This window comes from Calypte anna, chromosome Z (genome assembly GCF_003957555.1).
Source record: "Calypte anna isolate BGI_N300 chromosome Z, bCalAnn1_v1.p, whole genome shotgun sequence".
NCBI lineage: Eukaryota > Metazoa > Chordata > Aves > Apodiformes > Trochilidae > Calypte > Calypte anna.
In genome coordinates this window covers 40309442-40334543 of record NC_044274.1, presented here as the reverse complement: position 1 = coordinate 40334543, position 25102 = coordinate 40309442, and the positions used below count along the sequence as shown (strand labels likewise).

Below are 25102 nucleotides of genomic sequence, written 5' to 3'. Positions count from 1 at the left end.
TTCCACGGCAGCACCATGAAAAAAACTGCACACACACAGCAGGACATATTTGTACACAACTCAACATAATTTTGCCATAATTCTTCCTGCCTGTATACAACCTACAATTTAGGGATAGCAAGTTTTAGGTTTGGGTTGTTGTTTGGTTGGTTTTTTCATTTTCAATCCTCTCAGACTGCTAGGGCAGAACCAGCAGGGACTCCAACACCATGCAGACCCCACAAGCATCCAGAATGGCTAGAAAGGTAGAGCAGACAAGGCTACTTTTGGGGAATAGAAAATATGTAGGATTCTACCCTGAGAAAGCTGAATACGTAGAGGGCAGAATGACATGCGTCATTCATGTACGCATAACCTAACACTATTATAATCCTAATTCTAATGAATGTCATTTAAAATAAAATTATTGAATTAGAACTAATACTAACAAAAGAGAAATTTGTGCTACTGGGCAGAAGAAAAACACAAAACAATGTTCTAGTATATATATAGTGGAGAACCTCAGGAAGGTTAGCTATTGTATTATATTAAAACAGTATCCAGGTCTACCCTACAGGATTCAGACTTCTTAAAACATGATAGAGAGTATATCAATCTTTTCCTTTTTTAGCTACATGAAATCCCTTTAGTATTGAACACCATCTCTCTGATGAAAGTAGCACTAGCCAGTGACAAAAACTGTATTATCAAAGAACCTCTTTCCTTCTTCTGTCTGGCTGCCTGGCAACCTCATTACACAATTTATACCCTCTAACACACAGGCACAAAGGCAGGCTGAGCCTGAGAAACCATGCATCTCCTACAGCATCAACTCAGACACTTCCAAATGCTGCATTAGCATGTATGAAACTCTTGTCATGTGTGCTACGGTCTCAGTGATATTGTAAGCCAGTTACAGTTTCCCTACTATATTGACACGCCTTCCCTTCCAAGAGCTCAGCAGCACTTGAGAAATGTAAATATAACAGCCCTAGTTAAGCAGAGTGACAGGTTACAGTGACACTGTAAACCTTTTCATAGAGGAGCCCCTCTGCTCCTCCTCTGCCTTTAGGAGGCAACTTGAGGAGAAAGCCTTCTGCATTATCTGAATGCAGAGTTCAGGAGACTGAAAACCACTTAAATAAAACAAGGAAAAAATTACACAGCAGGAAACAGAAAATTTGGAAACTGTAATAATACATTAAATGTTACAAAGATTTCTGGCTTCATTACGTGGTAAGTCACAAGTCCCTTTTTTAAAAAATATCACATCAACTTTTTCCTGAGCACTTAACAGGTACAAAAAATACTATCAGCATAGATATTTTTCATTTTCTCCTTCAAATATCTCTGATTTACACAGCTGTTATCCATACTAAACAGTACCTTGCCAAAGTTGCACATTACAGTTCTGAAAACAAAATCTGTTGCACTTGCACCTTCTGCTGAAACTTAGCTGATGGGTTATAAAACAACTTTGGGTGCCTACCCAGACTGAAAGACAACCTTAATAAAAGGAAAACTATGCCATCTCACAAATGCAAAAAACCAAAGAACAAAATTTGCCAACTCTCTGTAGAGTACACCTAAATTGAAAGCTATTACACTTCCTCCATCTTTCTTGTGGAAGTCACTAAGAGAAATAGCACCTTTGTGGAGGCTGAACCAGCACCCATGGGCATAAGCACTTTTTCTTCTGTTTAATATATGAAGTAGTAAACACGACTGCACACGTGTGGTTTAGCCAAGCTAAGAGGCAATTATCCTACCAAGGTCTGTGAGAGGAGAGAAGAGAATTAGAGAGGCAAGAGTTAGAGAGGAATGGCAGAAAGAAGAAAATAACAGAAGAAAAAACAAAGCAAAACAAACAAAAAAAGCTCCAAACAAAAAAGCCCCAGCCAAAAGTAGTGGAGAAGGAAGAGAGAAACAAAAAGCAAACTGCAAGTACAGAGCAAGCAGCAGAACCAGTAACAGAAATTAGAAAAGACTGACTATAAAGAAGGAGGCACTTAGAAACCTTAATATGCTTCTCAAAGCTCACTAAAATAGCAGCTTAACTAGATCAGGTACTCTTCTACAGACAAACAAGTATTTTCTTTCCTATCCAAAGGGAGATGGCCATTTCCCCAAAGAATTCTCTTTTCCTTTGAAATGGCACCTACAGATGCATTGTAAGCACCAAATAAATGAAGCCTCTTATGCAAAATTATCATTAGGACAACTATTTTGATCAGTACTTTTTTTTTCCTATGGAAACAGCTCTTATGATCACAGTACACTTCCTCCCTCTTTTATTTTTTGATTAGGTGGTCCAATTTGAAGACAGTTTCTTAAACAATTAAGGCCCTACAGTTCCAATGAGAAAATTAGTGCCTGCCCTGAGAAGGAAGTTTCCAAGAACATTTTGACTGAGATGTTAGGAGAAGCAGCAGCTGCACACTGAATTACAAACCACTTATAACACAATGTCCCTTCTCATGAGAATTGTAGGGCCAACAAAAGAGAAGTAAAGAGAAAAGTCAAACTACGTAGATTTCTTTCAGCCCACAGGCCACAGAATAAGCTGGGTTTTTTTGTCGTCTGTGTAAGGTAAGTTCATGAACTACTATCATTCAAAATGTAGGATCACTTCCCTTCTTCCATAAATGAAATCTTTAACCTTAGGTAGCAAATGCTAAACATGGGTGGATCACACCCCTTAAAGCAGTCTTGGGTGCAATTTTGAAATAAAAATAGGAGTTCATGCAACACAATTACATAGCCAAAGTAAATCTGTCCTGTTCATCATGTTCCATTGTAGTGTGGGATCAACACTACTGCAATAAATCGCAATGTAGGTATGCTAGAGGTCGCAGAAGATAACTTTGGTCAAACTGGGCCCTAACTACAGCAAAAGCTGTTCAAATACTGCACAGGAGCTTAAACTTAGGTGAAATTTTAAGTCTACACAAGCTGTAAAAGGATGGAGGCAAGAGGTAAAAATACAAAGCTAGAGCACAAGGTCTAAGGACCTAAGACAAGGGGCAGTTCCCATGGCTGGATTGCCCTTTCTCCATAATGCTGGGGAAACAAATGCATGCACAAACTTGTGTAAATGCACAGCTGATTGTCAGTACTGCACATACTCAGGTGCCCACCTATGGCATATGGTCATTCAGCAGAGGACTGATACAGACACTCTGCTGCAATCCTAACTGTGTTACAAACACTTCGTAAACAACCAGAATAGCTAGAAGAATATTTGCTACACTGATGCATTAATTTTGATAGACCTATTCTTACACAAAAGTGGAGTAATTTCAAGCTGATAAAAATCATTTAGATGCTTCTCAAATAAAATGTGCCTTCCAGAGACCAACTGCAAAGCATCACTGCGTATCTTTTAATGGAAGCCGAGTTGTAACATCATCAGTACTAATACACAATTTATTAACAAGGATTTAATCTCCGTAAAATTTTAGTATCTGTTTTGGTAAAACTGGCTATTATACTCAGGTTACACATAAGAAAAAGATGCAAACCCTCAGTTCTCGTACAGTGCACTTTAAACTTAAATTCTTTTTATAATGCCAGCACAATGAGTTACTAGTCTGGAAAAAAAACAATGTATCTCGGGTATCAGTGGATCAGAGTAAAGAACTTTCAGAAGTACCTGGTCTATAAGTCTTCTGTTATTGTTAACAGTCAATACAGAGTTTGCATTTGAAGCAATATTAAATAGTATCTACGAGCAAACCAGTAATGCACTGGAGTTAGCACATATTCATTATTTATCTGTTGAAATAGCATTCTGCCCTTGGAGGAATGATATCCATTACATATATTTATTGTCCATTGAAGCCCGAAGACACACTGCAATATATTTTAACTTGGGTCAGCAAGAAACTTCTTACAAAACTGTCTCAATATTCATTACATTTTATCAAATTACATATCCCAGAAAACAAATTATTTTGTTTCTGTGATCTACCTGATAGACTGAGCAGACACATACAAGATCATGAATGCTAGCCTACGTTTCAAAGTTACTTTAGCAACTGGAGAGTGGAACTAAGAAAAGAAAACAAACATTTTATCAATACCATTCACTAGCAATTGGGAAAACACAATAAAGTATGCTACCCTAATTACAGCAAATCACTGATTGTTAATACGATATGAACTTAAAAGTACAGAAGGGCACCACTAAGGCTGGAAGAATTGTGTACACTGTGCTTACATGAATATGCTGGCTTTTACTGACTTTCACTGAGCTTTGCGTGTGTAACAGACCAATATTAAGATCTACAACCAAAAATACCATGAATACAGAAATTTGAAGTCTGTGTGCAAACACATTTATAATGAATATGATGTAAATGTATTCTCCTCAGGTGAACATAGCTTAAGACCTGTGTCTGCATGCATGTTATGCAGATGTTACATATGTTGGAATGCAGTTAAGGATCACCAAAATTACACTATAGAGCTATCTGATACTTGGGGGGAAGAGAGAAGGAGAACAAGTAGCCATGTAAGGCTAGTAATGAGTGAATTCTAAACAAGGGACATAGAAAACTAATTTTCTTTAAACAGAAAAAATTAAAATTGTCATGTTGTTGTTCTCCCAGAAGAGCACTCTCCTGGCCTCTCTGGCTGGTGTGCTGGCTGGGTTAGGGGCTGTTTGTTTGTTCCTGCTCCTACTGGTGGTTTCCTCAACAGAGGAGAACGTCATTCATCAAGACAGGTCACCTTCTCCTGCCCTCCCAAGCAGGACACACATCCAACGCACTATATCCTATTGTAGATTTGACTGACAGTAACAGCACAAGATGGGTTTTCAAAATCTGGCATGTTTTATTCTGGGGGTTCTGTACTTTCAGATTTTTGATTTGTTGGTTATGTTTTGGGTTTTAGTTTTGAGGTTTTTTAAGCCAGCAATTGACACAACAATTTGTCTGAATATTAAATTTTATTCCATGTCTCACCTTCATAGTTTTGAAGAAAGAACACCCCTAAGTAAAAAAACAAACCACCTCTTTTTCTTCAGTGACAAGGTCACAATGTTAGAAATGTGCCCACACATTGCAGAACCCCTCCTCACATGCATAACAATATATTACTAAGAAAACACTAACAAGAAGAAACTGAAGCTGTGAAGAGAGTCAGTGTTCAGAAGTAGAAAATCCTGAAAGAAAGACCATAACACATGCTGGTATGAGCCTCATGGCTGAAAGGTTCAGCAGTCATGAGGTGGAGTAGCACAAGAAGACGACTTCCAGTCTAGCACCAAACTGACCTTCATCTTCAGTAGCCAACTGCTGTCAGTAGCAGAACTTCAGTCACATGCTTCAGAAAATAAAAATGCTTCCATGGCTGTTTGCCAGGATACTGCTTGTCAATATCCAGTGCCATTTAGATAGACTGAGATTACAGGAAACACTGAAGACAAAATAAATCAGTCACAAAGTTGTCACCTGGAGGAATGTATAAACAGGCTTTCTGTGGGTTTTGAGACACATGCTCAGATCTCTTCTATTTCATAGCAGTCCACTTTTAAGAGTCCTTCAAAATCTAACTGATATGATTAAAAAAAGGATTAAGAGAAGCAAGGGAAGAATAGGTGTTAAAAATATACATAGCAAAAATTTTTAGAACTCCCTACTACCTTTTAAAGTGCCCTGAATTTACTTTTTGAAGAATGCATTAATGTACACAAAAGAAAGCATGATAAAAACCAAGCTATATTATGGTCCACATGAGTATAACTGCACATTCTTGATTCTCCTCAGCTGTTTACATTACTCTTAGGACAGCATGGAAGATCAAACCACCTCCTGCTCCAGGGTAGGCTTTGGGGAAAGCAGAAATCAACAGAATCCTTCTCTTGCAGGAAACATTTTGCTTTAGTTAAGATAGACTGTAAATAACATTCTAAGCAAAGACTGACCTATGTAATTCAATTTTCCTTTCAAGAACAATCACGAGCACTAGACACTCTTAACCTTGTCCACAATATTTAAGATATCAGAGACGAGAGTGAAAGATTGTAGGGATTGTCCACTTTACAGGTAGAGAACGAGGTACACACAAGAAGAGTAGTGCACAGTATTAAAGAACATATATGACAAAGTCTGCCTAAAAGCAAGTCCAGAACTCAAACACAAATTCATGACAACACCGTCAATTCTTACATGTAAGACTCCAAACCCAAGGAAAACATTGAGTTGGGCTTGAGAAATAGCACGCAGATAGAAATAACTTACTGCAGAAAAAAAAATCCATTAAACCAAAAGAGTATAGAACAGTCAAATGAGACAGCACTCTTAATTTAATGTATTTATTTATTAATCAGGCAGATTGCTTCTAGTTTGATAATTCTTACTGACATTTTTCAGTGCTATTTAGAGCATTTATCGATGATTGGCTGCAAAGTAGGTAGACTGCTGGCAAAACACTTCGACAAAAGACAACTAGATTAAGCTCCAGCTGAGCATAATGAAGAATACCAGGTGATTTACCATAACTTCCTACACTTAACAAGGTAATAACAAATGGAAATGTAGAAAGAAACATAAAGCAAATTTTTAAAGGACACTATTTAAACTATAATACCATTTTGAATACCTACCACTAGTACTATAGCCTATTTACAAATACAGTAAGTCAAGATGATTTCAGCATGAACCTGGTAAACTGGATGACTGTTTCAGTTAATTATAGATCTGCTCTTGTGCAGTGTAGGATAATTACTATGGGTAACTGAATTGCTGTAATACTCACGAGGTTTCCTCTTCTCCCCATCCCTTAAAAATCAGCAAAAGCAGAGAAACCTCAAAGCAGTTCTAAAAGGCAAGAATTGCAACACCACCGAGAAGAGTTACAATAAATCTGTAGCATGTTTTATTCAGATAGCATAATTAGGATGCCCAACCATGTGCTTATAAATGCCATTGACACAGCTTCAACACGCATACAAAAACTAGGCTCTTAAGATGACCCCAAATATGCATGCCTTTCCACAATGCCCTAGCTGAAGCCTTACAGCAACATCTGACAATCATTTCTCTCAATTTTAAATGTGAACTCTCTCGCAATAAGATTCCCACAACACTTCCCAAAAGTAAGTACCAATTATTGTGACTTCAGACCACAGCAGTTACCTTAAGAGGACATTGAGCACTAAGTGCTGGTAAATATTGCTTGTCTGTCCTTTAAACTGTCAGTCCTCTAAACCACCTAATCTATTTCAGCTCTCTTTACCATACTTGTGCATGAACACAGAACACTTGAGTAATTCAAACCTGTAATTACTTGCAGAGACACAGTAATGCCCCCACACATACAGTGTTGCTGAAGGAAATGCATATCAAAGTCAAAGCATATGACAAAGATAATTTAGCAACACTGAAATTATGCTTTCAGAAAGCAGCATACTGTCAGCTGCAAAATCTCTCTAAAGTTAGTACCATCTTTGTAAGATGGTTAACACACAGCTGTGGTCCTACAAAGCTAGTTGTCTCTGACATTAAAGACATTGCACTTCAGACTTTGGCATTCCAGTACAAACTTGCTTACACCTGTGACATGGTTAAGATGCTATTCAATACAAATGCCTTGATACTTCTGTTGAGCACTACCCCAAGCCCAATTTCACTCTATATGTAACATTATCTTTTTGCCTGGGAACCTACAAAAAGCTTGTGAAAGTGTATTCTGTTCTAGCCTGCCCCTCACTTGCAGAAAATACATCTGCTTGCTACATTCTGAAGTGGTAGGTCTCTTTAGTTATGTTAATGTAAACATTCTAACTATTGAATTACATAATTTTCATGTTTGTATCCTTACTGACTAATTTTACACTACAGGATTTCCCAGGAAATTCCCAGGCTTTGTCTGCCAGTGACGAAGTATTTGGCAGTCTTTAAGGTATGGCTTCAACACAGTTAACTAAATGGATGACTTCCACGGAGCTGCAGAAAGAACAAACTTACACTTGGATGTTGGCTAGTACCAAAACACTTTCTCTTCTTATGACTCAGTCAGCTTTCCTCCCATTAAACTAAACAGGGCTGTATAACAAACCATACTTCTGCCTCCGCCACTACTGTTTCTTAGAGAAATAGACAAAAATGCATGACCCATCTAGGTGTTTGAATAAAGCTTACTATTCCACACTGAATTCCTCACAGCCACCAGTACATTTCGTCCTTTGAAAGTTTACACAGCTTTGTTGTAAATGTCATGTCTGGACTTCAAGTCAACCCATCCAACTCATCCACAACACTACACCTGCATTAAGATCCCCAGCCTGAGACTGAAAAACCTTCCAGGGTCCCCCAAATCTTTGAAATAACTGTTTTACACTTAAATTCTTTTCAGCATTCTGGTCCCTCGGGTTCGTGTCTGAGAGTTAAGGAGGCACAGAATAAACTCCGTTCTGGTTGTGTCTTCTAGAGAGCTAGTGACTAAAAACACTGCTCTTTGGGAACATGGTGTAAAAGCTTAGCTAGTATGACACTTCCTGCCCTACAAACAATTTCATCTAATAACTAAATCATACAGGATCTGCTTATTACAGATTTCTGAACAAGCTTTGTGGGGTTTTTTTACTTCAATGCTTTGAAATAAGACTAGGGATTTCCTTCATGTTGTCCACTCACAGGAGGGACAGAGAAAGATCCTTTTCACTAATTTTAAATGAGAATGGCAAAAAATAGTCAGTTATAGTTTGGCACCCCACAAATTATTGGGAAATAATTCAGACTGAGGGTCATAACTGGGAATCTGTTACCAAATGCTATTCATCCAGAGATTTTGGGCTAGAATTCTTCTAGATAGCCACAGATACTTCCAGATAGCAAATACAAGAGTTACCAGTTCTTCCTACTTCCCAGTGCTCAACCTCTTTGACTGTGGTCATTCTTAACCTTACAGAAACTCTTGCTTGCTCTGTTCACTTCCTTCTGGATGTTACTAACACCAACGTATTTCCAACACGTGAAACATTATTCAAGCTGACATTCTCTGTAAATGTCATTTTACCTCACTCATTTTTCCTTACTCCTAGCAGCAGTTAACTGGCTTCACTAGAAAGCTAAGGCAGATAGACAATCAGTGCTTGCACTTTTGTTCCCTATTCCTCCTCACCACCCCAAGAAAAGAACAGGATTCAAAATTAACTGTCAGCCTCTGAGTGGATTTGGAAAAGGACTATAGAGAAAGCATCGTCTGCTCATCTTTCTTCTGAGATCCATGCTGAGAATATGAACATTGCAGGAAAGCAGCATGATATTTTGGAAGTTACAGAAAAAAAGCTATAGTGTCTTACCCTGTCAAGTTTCACACAGGGTAAGAGATCTGTACCACTGATTCTTCCATCATACTGTCAGACTGTGGCTACAGGCAGGACAACAGAAAAAAAAGAATTAAAACCATTAAAGTTTACATGCCTTATGTGAGGAAGAAGAAATGCTTGCCTTGACTAACTGCAAAGAGCAGTTCTCAAAGCAGCAGTTAATTTGTCCAGATTTTGCACAGGTATGTGGTCTTTGTGCCTGGGGCATCTTCATCTGTACCCCAGGTCTTTTCCAGGAATATCTTCCAGCTTCTTGTTCAGCAGGATATCCAGTCAGCCTCACACATCTGAGGAGGAGTGCTGATGTGTATCCAAGTTCATGGGTCAGGAAAACAGCCAGTGGGAAAGGCAAGTATTAACCTCTGTGTTGTTTGTTCTTCACTGATGGCACTACCTTGGGTCTCTCCTCCCCTCCACAAGATACCAGTTTTCACACAATATGGAAAAACTGAACACCCTCAGGACTCCCACTGCTTGCAAAGTTTTGCTGAAACTGGCTGGTTTTTGTGGGGATATGTAAAAATGAGAAAATAGCCTTGGTCTTAAATGAAAGCAGTAAGGCTTAGGTGCTTCTAGTCAGCCATGCTCGTTAAGATTCACTTATGATTGTTTATAGTATAAGCTAAATTTTTGTTCATCTGTTCCCACTGAATTCTACCCCCTGCTTGTCTGGTCTTTGCTTACAGTAAAAGCGCCTTTAACAAAGCATTTGTATTCTGATCATCTTGTGAATCACGCTGTTTTTTCCTTCACATTCTATAAAATACAATTTTCCCACAAGCGCCCTTAATATGTACCATGTGTATCAGGACAAAATTCCCAGAGGCTAGTAGCTTATTCAACTTGTGAGAGTTTCCTTGGCACCTACACATTTTTCCTTGGTTGTGTCAGCTGTTGCTGCAAATTAAATATTAAGAACACATTTAACCCTTTGGACTGTCATGTTAGGGCACTGCTAGAAAAATGCCTCTGTAGAAAGGCATGTGGGCATTGAATATTTTTGTTACTCAAATACCCACCAAATGAAAATTTTAGTCAATGGCTAATAATGGCTTGCACAGCCAAGGCTACAGTACTCTAGATACTTAAGAATAATACAGAATCTCAAACACAATTTTTGTTGTTTTGTATCACAAGCAAACTATGAGCAGCTCTGTGCAGCCTGGGGACTTCCTGTGACAGTATTTAGTTTAGTATTTTATTTAGTATTTATTTAGTATTTTATTTAGTATTTAGCTCTCTAGTACACACATCGTAATTTCTCCTTATCTGCATATATGCCACTGGGTTCAGAGATATCAATGTCCTATTTCATAGGATCTCAAGTACAACTTAGCATCTCAGCCCAAATAAATTTCTCAATATTTATACAGAGCTTGTTCTAGCTCAGTCAAACTAAGTACTTTGTTCTTTGCACTAAGGATTCTTTCATATTCTGAAATACTAAAGATGCAGGCATTGGTTGTAGGCATCTTTGAAATAGTAAGAGGTAAGTAATTTCAGTTTTCTGCACTGTTGTCTGAAAAAGCATAGTTCTTTCTGCCTGCTTCATACTGGACTCAAACCACCAAAATTAGTGCCCAAGTTAAACAGTACAACTCTCCCTTTACATTTACATAACACCTTTTATGAAAAACATCTCTACAATACAACCTACAGCTTGTGCATGTACTGAGCATCTCAGTTGTGGAACAAAAACTATGTAAAGATGGTGGACAATCCACTTTATAGGGAGAAACAACTCTGTAAAGCTTCATGCTGTTGTTGAACTTGTGGTCTAAAACACACCAGAAAGTCACATAAAAAAAAACCAAAAAAACCACCAAACAAAAAATCAACACAACCAAAATATAAAAAGAAGTTTTATAGCCACGTGAAATTTCACTCTTGTAAGTGAACTAAAACCGAGAGAAACTGAAGAGATGCAAAGAAGGTTAAAATTCACTAAATTTTCATCTAATCAGTACAAATGAACAGATTATTAGCATCTTTTAGTACTATTAAGCAAGTATGGTCCAGCCTTGATATTTTCTTTACATGAATTAACACACCTTAAATTATTGTTTGATAATTATACCAGTGACTATTTTGTAAAATCCTGTTTTGTTTATTGTAAGCTGAGCCCATGTTAGTACCCACACAGCCCTTCAATGCAGCTGAAAAAGAAAAAAAGGAAAAAAAAAACCAAAAAACCCAAACAACCAAACAAAAACACAAAAAAGCCCAAAAAACAAACAAACAAACAAACAAAAAAAAAAACAAAAAAAAAAAACCAAAACCACAAGAAAGTGGATTGTAGATTGATTAATAGAGAGGGAAGTTGTTTTAAAAAAATTAGGTCCCCCATCTAAAAAATAAGTATTCAGGAGCACAATTTTTTTTAAAAGGGTACAGGAGCAATGTTTCACCATAAGGATGACATTACTGTGGAATCTCATCATATTTGTATTCAGCAGTACAGGAAATGAGAGCCAATTTTAAACCATTCCAAGACCAATATAGTAATAACTTAGGTTACCTCAAAGTGTATGACCAAGGAAGCTAGTATTATTGGCAGCAACTGAAAGAGGATTTTTTTTTCTTTTTCTGGGGGGTGGGGGGAGGGGGGTGAGGGTAAAACACTTTGTTCTAAGTCATCCACCAAATCAATGGCAGAGTTGAGAATAGATGCAAGGGCTGCTGACTACTGCTGACTACCATTATAAGAAAAAGCTTCAGTTTTGCTGAACATTACAAAATTGAACCTGGCCTCATATTCAGCTTGTCCAAAAGGCACAAAGTAAATTATAGAACAAAACAAGAACAAAACAAAACCCCTTAGATCTTTCACACACAGACATTCCTAAGTTGCTTTGAATGCTTATAGCATGAAATACCTGGCCTTTTCTACCCCTCTTTTCAAAGGGAGTTTAAAAGTTTGAGTTAACATTTCGAGATGTATTACAGAAGTACATGCATACATTTTGTCAGTCTTGGCATCATTAAGCATCAGTGATAAAATATAATAATTTTGGACACAGCAGATTTATATAAGATTGTTTCCTCAACTAAAATATAACAAACATATCCTCCCAGTAAGGTAAAGGTTGTTAGTTTGTTTTAAATCAAAAAAATTTTAGGGGGATCACTTTGAAAATAATTGCAGTATATTTAGAGTAGAAGTTCTCTGAATACCACACATTTTGTCTCAGTACTAGAACAAGGAATGAAAAACAATGAGGCATGAACTTTTAAGAGGCAGACCACTGTAAATCCCACATGTGTTTAAATCACAGCGCAAGACCAGCTATCACCAGACAATTAGAAGCAATGGAATGAGACTATACTGTAGTAAGTAAGGTACATTTATACTCACATTACACAGGGTTAAATCATAGGCAGCACTTAGCTTTCACTGAAACATCACAACACTTGAGATTACTAACAATATACCAAATAGCGACAATTTCATTTCTAAGTAACAACCTCCACATTTTCCTAAAAAGCTATTTGCTCAAATAGTTTTGTATGGCAAAGTTTGTTTTCATAAAAGTAAAGACATTTTCATGCCTTTGATACAAGTATTAATGCAGAAGCCAAAATCCTAAGCAATGGCAACAGACAACTCAGTTATGCCCTTTCCTATAAAATGCTTAATTTAAAAATATGAAATGCAGCTCTGTGAAGAAGCAAAAGCTTGCTGAAAGTGTTTTAACACCACTAAAATTAAAGAAGCTACAGTATTGCTTAGCTACCACCCATAGGAACTCAAAGTTTTTATGAGAGAAAACAGGTTTTTCCATTGCTCACTTTGCTGGGATGAACTGTATTTGCACTGGATAAAAACACTGCAACTCAACTTTACTCTACGTTGGTTCTTATTAAGAGATGGTAGAGATGTGGAAGGAAAAACTTGTTGGGAAGCAGTCTATAATCAGGATCTGTAAGCAGAAAACCAATATGATCAAGGGAAAGCTGAAGTATCAGTAAGTTTTTATTTGACTTGCTTGTTTTATAAAGCAAGCAGTCACTCATACCCCAGAAGCCTTTTTTCTATTCAAAGCTGCTGTTTTGTGCATTTTGCAAAATTATTACTTGCAGGATTTTATACTCTGACGAGGTTAATGCATACCAACAATGCTATTATCTGTCACAAAGGCAGATCAGATAAGCAAGATGTTTTACATTTTGCTATCAGTATCCATATACTGCACTCAAAATGCAATATAGTAAGTAGGTCAGTGCAACTTCTTTTAATAGCCTGTACTACAATGCACTGAAAATAGCACAACCCTAAAAGCAGAACAGATACAAACTGAAAAGAATCTCCTTCACTAAAGGACCACAAGCTTTACTGTCTTATCTTACAGCTAGGATTACAACTGCATTCATAGTTTAGGTGATTACAACATACTTCCAGAAATTACCCATTTTTCAATTGAGACATCAGCATTGACAGAGAGATTGAACATACTACAGCAAAACAGCAAGATCATAGTGTATGATGTTTTCCTCCCAGTGGCTCCAGCACCTGTCCTAAAACTACATCACAGCACTTGATACAGGCATATATAAAAAGCAGAAAGAATAAAAAAAATGCAACTTATTCACGGTCACATGATGAAGAAGCAACAGCAACAAAATCTAAAGAACTGTATTCCCTGTTGAGAATGGAACCTTTGCTACACACCAGGTGTTAAATGCCTAAGCAATGCTTCTCCAGTGCTAGTTTCTCCCAGATTTTTATAATATTGCCATCCAAAACAGGCCAAACTGGTAAACAAGTCCAATGGAAAACACCCTTCCTCGCTACTCAATACATACCCAGTCTTAGTCTCCTGTCCCTCCTATACAGTTCATTACAAAAAACTTATCAGCGTGGCAGTATGAATTATTACGGCTTCAGGCAAGCTAATAAAAAAGAAAAACCTCTGTGAGGATACCAATGGAGAGGCAGAACATGTTGTGTATGTCTGGCTGTTCTCCGATTTCTGCATGTCTTCTCAGACGCTTAAAAGCACGTTTATCACTGAAGAGCATAACAACTTCGGCAAACAAATGGCAATCAATCTCTGCATAGTAAAAAAAAAATGCAGAGACCTTAAAATACAAGCTAAAGTTCTATTTTTCATTCCAGCCATCAAATGTAGCTATATACTTACTATACATGCTTTTTATTTCTCTGATTTGAAAACCATTCTTATGAAGACCCCAAAGCAAGCATTCAGTCACAGAATTACTAAAAATATGTATTTCTTTCTTCTCCTCTCTCTGTAAGTCAGACTTTGTGGATTTTCAGAGGACTTTCGGTGATCTTAACATGACAATTAGGCTTTTCACCATGTCAGATGGTTATTTTAAATCCCTTACTTGCCTTTATTGTGGCTTTGTAGACCTTTGGTATTGCAGTGTAACTGCTATCTTCCAAAACTGCTACTTCAAAAAGTTTGTTCATAGCCACTTAGAAAAACTAAGCAGGAAAAACTGCTAACATTGCACTTTGAATGGCACAAAGGATGAGAACATTCCTCTAATCAGACTTGTGCAAGAGATGGGCAACTCGCTGCGTGCTACCATCTCTGGTGCTTACCCTGACTCAAAGACAGAAACCCACAGCATACAGCCAATTACTACAGAAATTCATGCTTTGGCTACTCTTTTCTGTGCACCGAATTACATATGGCAAGCCATTTATCCTTAGAGTTAACTGCTTATAAGCATCTTACACATCTCTACTCCTGATCCAATACTAGCCAAGTCATGATGCTTTAGAGCAGGGTAGTTCCTATCTTTGATTTCAGATTACCTCCACTTCTCAATGCACCTTGTTAATACTCCTCTTATTATTACTTCTTTCTTCTGTTGAAAAAATACTTTGCTCTCTAGTTATTCTACATGCTTCTGCAATTTTTCTTCTCACAGGCCTTTTATAGCACCCATAGCAAAGATCATGTGTTCTACACACTGTCCACACATAAAAGAACAGAAAGAGAACAGAAGCTTTATTTTGCCATGACACAGAACGACTGATGCACAGAGGTCCTTTTGAGATTCAGCATTTATTTGTGATTCTCTATTTTTATACTTGTCATTATCTTGTTCACAAGTACAAGCATATTTCATGTTATTTTGTAATTGGTTATAATGAGCTGATCACACACCCTTATTGCAATAGGCTATGACTATTTGTTCATGCGAAGCAGAGCCTCCTCTAACTGGTAAATGTAATCTTCCTAAAAGCAAAATATCTGCTACTCTATTCTATGCCAAGGTCCTGTTATGTCTGTTCCCTACATTATTCTTACTTGAACTTATTAACTGCTTTTGCTTCAAGGGCAAAGAGCTAATTTATCTAGGCCAAAGTCATTAAAGCTTAAAGCACTGTCTACAACAATATTTGAATTGTGAATTAAAAAAAAAAATTTACAAGAAACACTTGCCTCTGGAAAAGACAAAGTCCCTGTTCTGTTGCCATTAACACAAATGGGCAGGCAGATTTGTTGCATAAAACATACACCTATAAAAGATAGTGGGGAAGTCTACTGGCTGTGTGAACTCTTAATTCCAATTGAAATTGTAAATGCTCCTCTTTATAGCTAATGTAGAAGTACTACTGTATTTTCAGTACAGTACGTCCTCCCCTCATTTACTTTCCTGGAGTGATCTAACAGAAAAGTCAGGATTTATTGTTTTAAACCTTCTGCTGTAACTGATGTTCATCTTGATTTCTAAGGATTTTAATTTAATTTCAATTCAATATGCTTGCCCTACTCTATACTTCCTATCCATTTTTCTGTTGTTGGGAGACAAAACTTCATTCTCGGAACAGATTTTTAATCCATGGAGAAGCTATTGTATACAGCGAGTCTTCACAGAGCTCACAGACGCCAATCAGCTTTAATGTATGATTTTTCAAGCAGTGATATTCCAGCAGCTTTTTGTTCTACATTCTCCACCTATTAAATGCATTTATAACATATCTGATCTGATTAACAAAAAACTAATTCATCAACCAAAGCAAAAGACAGTTGGAAAAACCTTCCAAACCCTCTCTTTGGATGTTATCTACATGTAAGAAAGAGCTTGCCATGAAAATGCTTCGCATCTCCATATTATGCAAGAGCTGTTGTGCTGTCATGATTGACCATCTTTTCAGGGTATACTATACATGACTTCTGTTTTGTATCTTTAATAAACCTTTTTATGTTACAACCTGAAGCAGTGTAACAACTAACAGTAAATTTTGAAGGTTTGGAATTATTCTAATGAAAACTTCCAGATGTTAGAAGTCAAGTTAATTCATATTGCAACGTCTTGAAGTAGTTTCTCCTATTTTTGTGTGAGCTGTTTCAATCTGTGTGAAGCCCTTACATGACAGTCTAAATGTTGAGTCTGATCTGCCTACACCTTCTCCTCAAGAAGGAAAAGACCTTACAATTATTTTTATTAGAATACCTCTTATTTTCAAGTTAACTGGATCAAATGGCAGAAATACAATGCATCCAGACACCACTCTTCCCTTGCCCCACCATGTGCTTGTGGCATGCCGATGCTTTCAGTCCTGTCCTGCTGTCTCTCACAAACAGTCCTTTCCCTCTGCTATGTGGGAGAGTACCTGCATTTCTGCTAAGATCTGTGTGTGCATTGGAACCACCTGCCCCCTACCCCACGAATTTCATCTACCTCTAGAGTCTGGGATGTAACCAAAAGAACACTGGGTGGAAATAAAAACAGGATCTAGGGGGAAGAGCAAACATGCATCCAAACTCTTCCTCCAAAGAACAATTCATTCTTTCTTTCTTCGATCCATTCCCAAGCCCCCACTCTTTTAACCCAGTCAGTCTACTCCTTCCTTCTCTTCAAAATTGTACTGGCTTTGGGAAAACAAGGCCTGAAAAAAAGCTCTCATTTTTCCTCAAAATCCATTCATTCTGATGCAATGAGGAACAAAGACTGTGAAGGAAAAAAGAAAAAAAAAAGAGCAAAAAAGAAAAAAAGCACAAGCTTTAAAATATGTGTTTTGCAAGCTACCAAACATCAACTGGAATTTCATTATACATAATTCTTTCAGATTACTAAAGGTGGAAAAAAATTCTCTAATTAAAAAATCCACCACTTTTAAAAAAGGTATTTTAAAACAGAAAACTCTCAGAATTTCACCTAGCTCTAATGTCCAAATTGAATGTAACCAGCTCTCTGCTGAAGACTTTGGCATAAGTGTCTTTGAGTGTCTATCTCAACTAATCCTTTTCCACTTATCAAAAAAGGCAAACAAAACAAGAGTCTTGCCCAATTCACAACAGCACAGTAAATTTCTGGGGCAGAAAGTAGGTCTATAGTGGCAGTTCATTTCCACATCAGTTCACAATGATGTGAAACATACATACGCTCGTTTAAATAATCAGAGTTTAAAAACAAGTCTATGTTAACTATGTTAATTAACCTTCTGCAACACTTCTACTATATTCAAATATGAAAAAGCTGTGCAAAGTTTCAGCAAAGAAACATTCAGAAATGGTAAAACAGATAGGTAAATAGGTAAAACAACAGGTAAAACAATCACCGAGCTTTTTTTCTGAATGCAAACAGTTCTTACTTGCATGTCATTACTCTAACTCTAAAACAAAAGAGAGAAAGGCATGAGCTTATGTAGGAATTGCAATTGGTTTGTAAACAGTTTAAGGCCAAGTAAGGATTACTGTGTTGTCTTTATTAATCTAATTTTGATACTGGTAGATATTTGTGTTGAAAACTAAACATGGTAACAATTTAAATGTTTTTATTCAAAACTTATGAGTGGCACAGGGCAGAGGTCAACACAGTTTATTTTCTGAAATTTTGGTGCCTGAGTTCTATGTCCACTGGAAAAAAAATATTTTCCCTACCACTGTCCTTTAATAATTACTACAGATTATTGCAGGACACATGAATCCTAGAGTGGATGTACCAAAACAAAAAATCCTCACATACTCTTGCAATTCAAAATTTGGCATTTTTAACAGTCATTTTGAGCTTACATTTTGGAGATTAGACAAAGATACTCACAATACACTAGGGAATAAAGTATATGCTCTTTCCAAAGCAACACTCAAGAAAGTAGTAGGATTATAGCAGGAGGCAGTGATACCAAGCTGCCACAGTTATCTGGCCCAACTATGACTGCCACTGGAATTCAGTTCTCCATCGGAATTATTTAATAAACACTAAAATGGCCATGTTTCTATCAAAAGCACCATTATTCAACCCTGTTACACAAGCAGATACTTCAATTGCCCCACACACTCTCAGACATTGCAAACTAATCCCCGCCTCATCAGAAACCTCCCATCTCCTCTGCTCAAGTCTGAGTACTGCTTCTTGAAATCTGACATTCACATTATTTAATTGGCACCCTACAAGAGGCATCACAGCTGCAGGGTAGTGTGTCTTACAGGCCCCTCATTACAGAGGGTGTTAATGACTGCAATCAGCCTCATTTCACTTCCCTGCCCAATTTCCTGTACAGTACAGCTTTCAGCTCCCCTTTGAAAGCCCCCTCAGGCAGGACAGCACAGGAGGCCTCTGCTCCATCTACCCACAAAGAGCTTCTCATGGCTGCTGCACAGCCAGCCTCTCACTTGGAAGCAGCTATGTCCCTCACTGTCTTTCTGAAGATCCCTGTTGAAAAAGAGCTGTAGAAGTTACGAAGTTTGGTGCTCAGTTTTGCACAGATCAGCCCAGCTGTGACCAAAGGAACAACTTCCAGACAAAACCCAGAACAAAACCTAAAATGTTACACCCCTCCACACCCCACCCCCCCCAAAAAAGGAAAAAAAAAAAAAAAAAAGCTTCTCAGATTAAACCCCTACACTGACAGACAGCCTGCTATCAAAAAGCTGAAAATCAAAACCAGATTAAAACCCTAGTGGTTCTTATCAGATGAACTTGCCAGAGTTGGAGCACAGAGGAAAAGCAACAAAACTTTAAACTCTAAACTAAATGCAGATACACAAGGTAAAGAAAATACCATATTTTGTCACTGCTCATGAACAAGATGGACAACCCTGGTATGCATGTTGCACACAAAAGGAAATGAATGGCAGAGAAAGGTTGATGATGTTCAGTGTATTAAACTAACATTATTCTATTTTCAATCATCCTCGTTTTACTTCAGAAACTTTACTTCTATGCCAGTGTCTGAAAAGGTACCCAATCTTAAGATGTCAAGAAATATCTTAGCTGCAATTATTTAACACAAAATTCTTTTTCTTGCAATTGCAAGAAACATGGGAGAAGCGGGAGTACAAATGCTATTTGGTGCAACTGACTTGCATTCGGCTTCTTTAGCATCCCTGTGGCTTCTTGAGCCTACTTATAGAAGACTTACTGCAAAAGGCATCTTTTTAGTGATACCAGCTGCTTGACTCAAGCTTCTATAGGAGGGTAATAAAGAGCAATTCTGTCCTCTGGTTTTTGTTCTGCCCAAACTGCTAAACCATGACACTCTACCACAAGGAAAGCATCACTGAGTCCACTCCATTACATTAACATTACAGCTGGAAAATCTTCACTGTCCAGGCAGTCAATGAGAAGCTGACCACTCATAAACTAAAGAAATTGATCTTATCTGATTTTTTCTGTCAGTCTAGGATTGCCACCAAGATACTGAGGCTAACCCTTCTCCACGGACATCAAGAAACTTTCCCAAGCAGCATGAAATGCAAAGTCTTTCTCTCCATCCCATAGAGTGCAGGCCTCATTAACAAGAACAGATTAAAGTTGTTTCTCTGCTGTAGTGTAGTAGAACTAGTAGTTGTGCTTTTAAATTTTTCAAGGGGGGGGCTTGTAGTGTGTATAACACTGCTGAAGCAATAAAGACTATTCACAGTATAATGAAGTTAACAAGTTTCTAGAAATGTGGTGCAGGCTTATAATTAGGGTTTAGGAGGGAATACAGAGCAGGGGAAGAATCTATTTTCAGACCTTGCAATTCAGAGTATCCAAAATGCATATAAAATTGCCTGATGGTGAGCAACTATTACTTTAATTCTGCAGCTTTAACACATTCTACCACTTATTGGAATAATGAGATTCCTTGAGTAGGAAGTCTACAATGAACCCATAAGCATATAATAGTCAGGTCATAAATACCTCCTGCATTATTAAAATTTATTATAGAACAACTTCAATCAGGTAGTCATAAAAGAAAGCATAAAAAAACCCCAAAACCACAGTAGCTGTTGGTCATTAGCAACTTGCTATGTTTCTATAAAAACAGGAAATAAATTTACATTGAAGGAATAACTTCCTGAAGCAGTTTAGAATTACCAGAGTAGTGCTAAGAAAAGTGCCAGATCTGGTACAGTCAATGTCAATAAGTCATCACTGTTCAAATAACAGCTAGGAACAATTGAAAAATCTCTCTGCCTAGTATTCTTTGAAGCATGTGAAAAGTTATCCAAACGTGTCACCACTGGGTGATCACTGATCACCACCAAGAAGACCAGAAAATACAGACAGTTCCTGAAAATGTTTACATATTTGCATGTAGTTGGCAGAATATTAGTATCCCTTTACCAGCTACCGTTCTGTAAGCAAACTCAATATATCTTCTTTGGGACTCACCAAAGAAAGGTATTACAGACCAAGCAGAGACTGCACTGAAAATTCAGTCTGTAGCACAGCCATAATAAATGACAGATCATAGATCTTTTATGGGCCTGGCAGCTCAGAGGGAAACATTGAAGTCACTGAACCTGACCTACAATGAGACACTGTAGTCTTTGATGTCCTAAGAAACAGTAGATTTTGCTGTGTTCTGGCTGCTGGGAGTGGGAGATCTGAGGAGGAAGGAGCAGAAGAGAAATCATTGTCACCTAAGCAACTATTAACATTACTAGGGTACCATATAAATCAGCTGAGACACAAATAAAGACTCTGTGTGTGCTTTCAGCCCATGGTATGTGAGGTAGAACATGGCAGTCTCATTGCAACAAGCACATTACAGCAATGATGCCACCTAACACAGAAAGGAACCCACTGAGCCTGCTTGTGTGCCAAGAGTTATGTATTGTGCCTTAAATGGTTTCTGGACTGTTGAAAAAATAAGTTAAATTATGTCTTTTATTAGTAGAAAAGACAGAAAGGGGACAATAACAGTAGCAAATACAGACAACAGCAAATTTCTGTCAGGAGATGATGAAAGAGATATAGGTCATGTGCTACTTCCACACTCCCTTCTTCATGTCCATGTACAAGCAGGCACAGGGTTATGCAGAAGTGCCATGCCCCAAGAAGAACTGGGAGTACACAGTGAGCAGGGCCTTTTCAAATATGACTTGGGAACCAAGTGGTCAAAAGGGCCTAGTTGAAAAGCTGGGAAAAGGAATGTAACTGTAGATAGTCCATGAAAAAGGGGTCTGGGCTCAGTTTCATGCACAAAGGAACTATCTCGGAACCAACTATGATTCACAAATCCTGTGACAACAAATTATCACGCTTGTTCTATGACCAGTTCAAACCCTTCCTTCCCTCTTGTCACGGTTTAATACTGGGATGGAAAATCAACCAAATGACAGATGCTCTCTAGTAACCCCCCTCCCCTCCCTGATAAAGGAAAGAGAGAGAATAAGGGAGAGAGACTTACGAGATGGAAACTAAACTACACAGCTTTAATGAAACAGTGATAAAAAGGAAAAATTATTAAACATATACAAATATACAGAAAAATGATACCACTTTGCTCCCTGTTTTTCCCAGTAATGCTCACATCACTACCGAAGCTGCAAGGCAGTGTTGCAGGTGTGACCTCTACTCTTTTTCTCTTTCTGAACCATAATATGTTTTTCAGAACTGAGCAGTGGTCTTGGTTCTGCACACCAGTCTCTAGCCACAACAATAAACACCAAGTGCTACCAGTCCTAGAAGCAGACACTAACTGAGAAACTTGCTGTTAATTTCAGCAAGTGCAGCTACTTACAAGAGACTCAGCTAAAAGCAAAATTACAGGACAGAAAATGGCCCAAACCAGCACACCCTGAACACTTTCAGAGCACAACCACTAGTTTTATTACCCTACAGCACCATGTAACTGAAAAAGGAGAATGGGCTAAAGACCTTCCATCCTGTCCGGCCTGGTGAGGGAAACCCTGGTCCTTGTGCTCAGAGGAGTTGGACTCTCATGCTGGTTCTGCCATCAGCCCCTCAGCTCAGTCTGCCACCATGTCTCAGGCTCCGCAAATCAGCAAGTAGAGATACGTATCCCTCCTCCATGAAATGTTCTGACTGCCACAGTTGAAATTCATGAGCTAAATATTATCATGGCTGAACCCACAGAATCTTAGCTGAAAACTGAGATACCAACCAATGCTTTAATGATCCCATATTGTGCTCAGATAAACAAGTCAAAAAAAAAAAAAAAAATTCTTATTCTTAAACTTACAAGCAAACCTTACTGAGACCTTCTTTCCAGAACACCACAGTCAGAACCATGAAAACCAGGAAGGAGGAGGCAAAGGTATATGACAAGACCTTGCTACTCTTCCCCTTTTTTCCTTACAAAAGTCAGCCAGTAATCATCTGCCAGCAGAGAAGACATATTCACCATACTAAACATCCTGAATACAAAAGGACTGATGAGAGCTGCCTGGTAAAGCTGTTAAGTGTGGCAAATGAACCCTCCATGTGCTGGTTTAGAGAACAGGATGCAGTGCACAAGCAATCCCACATAAATCTGTGGAGCAGCATTCTGGTGTTTTATTAGTCACACAGCACAAGCATGTGGATCTTCATTGCTAGGAGAGTGATAAGTGTTGTGAAGGCAGAGTAAACTCAGATACAAGGCAGACCACATGCAATTGACTCCAGACACAGGAATCGGGGGAAACAGAACACAACGAGCGAAGAGAGATTGAATACAGAGGGTGTTCTGAATTGCTTTGTGAAATGTCACATATTTAATTTGTCTGACAGCTGACAAATTTGTGTATTTATGAGGACATACAATGGCTGTGCACAGCAGACCTTATCTATATATTCACTTTAATGCTACTGGCTATGGATTAAGGCATGTGTCCATTTCTGGCCAAGTAAACCCTAAAACAGATTTATAGAACTATACGGTATGGTAACTATATGACAGACAAAGGTGCTGAATTAAATCAGTCAAATTTCCAGACATTGTTTTGCAATTTGCATGAATAGCCATACAGTCCACTAAGAAAACAATTACGGAAAGTCAATTCAGAACTGAAAGTTATAAACTCCTTCCTAATGTTGGAGTGACATGAAGATACAACTACACACATATATGCAAGTGACAGACCTTTCTTACCTGTTTAGACTAAATTTTAAAAGTTACTTTTGTTTAAAGCAGTAACAGGGACCAACAAAAGCTTTCAGCTCCAACCCTACCCCTAAGTGGGTTTTTTGGGACCTTTTTCAGTTTGGGGGGTGGAGGGTGGAAAGGAGAGCGCCAACTCTATTCCTACTACCAATGCTGAGACTGAAGGCCTACTGCCAAAAAAACCCATAAAAGGCACTTGAGATTCTGATTTTTAAAAACTTACTTATGCAAAGGTTTGGTGCAAGAATAGTGGTCTACTTGACTTTACTATTCTGTCAACAATTCCTAAACTCTCATTTTCCCCTCTAACATAATGTATCAACTATTTTTCATCCAAAACTTCAAATGAAATATTTCAGATGACCAAAGAAAAATTTTAGGGATCTAACTTTTCAGCTAGACAAAAAGATGACAGAATAGTTTGGGTTGGAAGGAGCCTTTAAAGGTCATCTAGTCCAGTCCCCTACAGAGAGCAGGCACATCTTCAACTAGATCAGGTTGCTCAGAGCACCATCCAACTTGACCTTAAACACTTCCAGGGAGGGAGCATTTACCACCTCTCTGGGCAACCTGTTCCAGTGTTTCACTACCCTCACTGTAAAAAATTTCCTCCTTGTAGCTAGCCTGAATCTCTCCTCCCAACTGAATGGTTTCAGTTTAAGACCATTAGCTCGAGCCCAGTCACTACACACCTGCTAAAAAGTCCGTTCCATCTTTCTTATACACCCCCTTTAGGTATTGAAAGGTTCTATCAGGTCTTCCCAGAGCCCTCTCCAGGCTGAACAACCCCAGATCTCCCAGTCTGTCTACATAGGGAAAGTGCTCCATCCCTGTGATCATTTTTGTGACCACCTCAGGACTAGCTCCAACAGCTCCCTGACTTTGTTGTGCTGATGACTCCAGATTTGGACAGAGTACTCCAGGAGGGGTGTCACCAGAGCAGGTTAGAGGGGGCAGAATCACTTCCCTTGACCTGCTGGTAATGCTTCTGATACAGCCCAGGACATTAATTTACTTCACAAAAGCTGTAATGAACTGCTGTAAGCAAGCTGATATATTTCAGAATTACTGGAGAAATCTTGGTGTTGTTTCTGTTCAGCGTCTACCCCTCATTCCATGTTACTGCATACATCAGAAAGTTGATTACAGATGAGATTTTTGAGTGCAAGTCCACTGTGTCATTAACTGGCTCTGTTCAAAGCCCATTTTCTAAGATTGTTCTTCCTTGGAATTTCTCTCCTCCCTTTCTTAACCTGTGATCAACTTTCAAGGCCACAGTAAATGTATTTCAGCTTCTACTAAGCACTTAAATGCCTTGCCTCTAGTACAACTCTAAGGAGTTCATACTCACTCAAAAGCACCCCGATGATTCCAAAATGATTGGAGAGGCTGACGCCTCAGCAGGGAGAGCCACCCTCCAGGATGAATTAAGACAGACTGGAGAAGTGGGTTAACAGGAACTTTATGATAAAATTCAGTGTAGA

General features: G+C 38.2%; 1 protein-coding gene across 2 annotated transcripts in view; it reads right to left on the bottom strand.

Moving 5' to 3' along the window:
- Nucleotides 1-25102, bottom strand: part of MLLT3 (MLLT3 super elongation complex subunit) — a 104498-nt gene that overhangs the window by 52491 nt on the left and 26905 nt on the right. The gene's annotated exons all lie outside the window — the stretch shown is intronic.